This window comes from Ipomoea triloba, chromosome 9 (assembly GCF_003576645.1).
Source record: "Ipomoea triloba cultivar NCNSP0323 chromosome 9, ASM357664v1".
Classification (NCBI taxonomy): Eukaryota; Viridiplantae; Streptophyta; class Magnoliopsida; order Solanales; family Convolvulaceae; genus Ipomoea; species Ipomoea triloba.
The window spans coordinates 15,576,666-15,579,646 of record NC_044924.1 but is presented as its reverse complement, the minus strand read 5'-3'; the positions used below and the strand labels follow the sequence as shown (position 1 = coordinate 15,579,646).

The window sequence follows — 2,981 nt, the reverse complement described above, 5'->3', positions numbered from 1 at the left end:
CATATCAATGATACACCTCCAGCGCTCCAGTAGACAACACAATTAACACAAACAAACCCTAGATCTGAAAATTTGAAATCAAAATCTGTTGTCTTCTTCCCCTCAACCAGGGCAAGACGCAGCAGCGAGCAGCCCTCCACGATCGCCAACTCTCGTATCTCGCCTCTTCTTCCCATTCTTCCGTTCGTTTCCGTCGACCGCGAACCAGAAGCCGTCGCCGTCGACCGCGAACCAGAAGCCGTCGCCGTCGACCGCGAACCATAAGCCGTCGCCGTCGACCGCGAACCAGAAGCAGTCGCCGCCGACCGCGAACCAGAAGTCGTTGCCGCCGACCGCGAACCAGCGACTGGAGCTCCACAGACTGCCGTCGGAAGTGTTGCCAGTCCCCGGAAGGATTTGCCGTGCCGCCAGAGTAGGTTCCGCCCGACTGCTATTCTTGCTCCAATTCCGATTTCAGGTATCCATATAGTTACATGTCTTTTGTTTTGATTTTTTGGGGCTAGGGTTAGAGCGTGCGAGGGTTAAGATGCTGCTTTGATTAGTTGGGGTTGAATTTGTTGAATCTAAAATGTTAATCCTTGTACTGTAAGAGTCAGTTGTGGGCTTTTAATTGTTCTAGTTTTAGCTAAATTATCAAACACATATATTAATGGTTCTATCAGTTACTGCTTTGCAAAGTGAATGGAGATTGCTGACCCGTGAATTAATTGATTGAAACTAAGTCAAAATTAGTGTGCAAAATTTTGTTAATAGTGCTCTAAAAGATGAAAATGTTCAGTGAAGTCATGCAAATCAAGTGTTTAAATGGAAGTGTGAGAACAGAGATAGGTATTATATCTGCTTGCTCTACCATTTGCTCACCCATAGACAACATATTTTATATATCAGGCATTGTGCAGCTTCACTACTAGTTTATTGGGCAGTCATGGGTGATCAACTCTATGCTTCTTGAGCAGTGCTGTTATTTGGCATCACTGAGGTCTAACTTGTGGCAATGAATCCCCAATCTTCTGAAGTACCAAATCAAACACATATATAGTAGAGGCAGTGTTTGTTTCCATTATTTCATCCTTGATGTAGTACTGCATTTAAATAATCTAAAATGAACATTGAATTTGTTGAATCTAAAATGCTAATCCTTGTGGTGGCAGTGTAAGTGTCTTTAAAAGCTTCAATTCTACAATTTAGATTATAAATAAGGGCTTTTGAGTGTGAAAGGTTCTTGCTTTAATACAAATAATTTCATTTCATCTTATTTTGAAGAATGTAATGTCATTTACTGACTGCTCTACCTCTGTTGCTCTAGTTGATCTTTGCTAGTATTAAGTTAGGAGTTACTTTGAAGAGTTTGCTGTATCTGGTGTCAAACAATTTGATGGATTATTTCCTTCTCAGTTTTGTTACCAAATTATTTCCTTCTCTAAACCCTAAACCCTAAACCCTAAATTTTAGAATGTTTTAAATTTTCAATTGTATATTCATGAAATGTATATATGTTTTTCAACAATTATTTTACCAACTTGCAACAAAAAAATAAATAAATTATATATATATCTATATATATATATATATATATATATATAAAAATATAATATTCATTTCGTGAAATGATTTTTTTTAATTTGTTTTCTCCAGTTTTCCGACCACCATAGTGGTCGGAAATTTCGACCCCCGATGGTCGGAAAATCCGGACAAGCCTGGTTGTTTTGTTGGTCATTTTATTTCCGACGTTTGGAGAAAGTGGTCGGAATTTGCAACTACTTCCTCCCGTGGTCGGAATTTGGACACCCAAATTGGTCGGAACGGGCATTTTCGACCTATTTAAGGCCATTTCCGACCACTTTAGGTGGTCGGAAATCTGATGATTTCCAACAGCAATACTAAAATTTATGTATTGTTTTGAAAATTGAGAGACAATATTTACACCACTAATAATTTAGGGGTGACATTGATAATTAACATATTATGGAGGGGCATATATTACAATTTCCCTTATTATTATTATATATTAAATATTAGTATTTATGAATATAATTAATCAATTATAAGATTATTAAATATTACATCAATTTCAATTTGGGTAATGGTCGTGAGCCCCTAGCGTATATATCAATTGTTTATATTATTAATTGCTTATATTAGTTCATGATTCCATAGCATATAGAATTGAATTATTGGCTGAAAATATAATAAGCATCCAAATACTTTTGATTTTCATTCATGTTACCATATATACGAAAATAAAAAAAAATGTAAACAAAATATGTACCATCTATATGGAAGTTGGTTAAAATAGATGATAAATATTACATAATATAAATATTGTAAGATATTAATAAATATATTCTTACCATATACAGTAAATAGTTTTTAAAAAAAAAAAACTCTTTTGAACAACTGATAAGTATTTAACATATTATTAATAATATTTAGTAAATATACTCTTACCGTATTTAACATAACTTTAATTTGTTTATTTTCTTTAATATTTTTTTATGACTTTTAAATTTAAATTTTTTATATCTAATAATATTTTTGATGTAGTTTACAAATATTTAAATTTTATATAGTAAAACTTGACTAAACTAAATATTGTAAAAATATGCAGAATTTGCAAACAATAATATTACCAATTATATTATAGAATAGCATACATAATATTACCAATTATGCTATTATGTTATTACCTAATTAATATGTCTTTTCTACACAGTATTATGTAATTACGTTAATACATGAATATAGAAATTATATTACCAATTAATAGATATTAGTTAATTTGCATTTTACATTTTCTTACCGAATAAGCTTTATTAATTATTTGATTAATAAAATATTTAATTAATTGACTACAAAAGTTTGGACGGAAAAAATGAAATAGGAGGATTTTACTTTTATACATATTATATATATATATATATATATATATATATATATATATATATATATATATATATATATATATATATATATATATATAT

At 31.5% G+C, this 2,981-nt stretch overlaps 1 long non-coding RNA gene across 1 annotated transcript; it reads left to right on the top strand.

Annotated features, from left to right (window-relative positions):
- Nucleotides 1-1,255, top strand: LOC116030686. The gene is made up of 2 exons (XR_004100442.1): nucleotides 1-457; nucleotides 889-1,255. It is a non-coding gene; the product is annotated as an uncharacterized LOC116030686 (long non-coding RNA).
- Nucleotides 1,256-2,981: the final 1,726 nt, after the last annotated feature.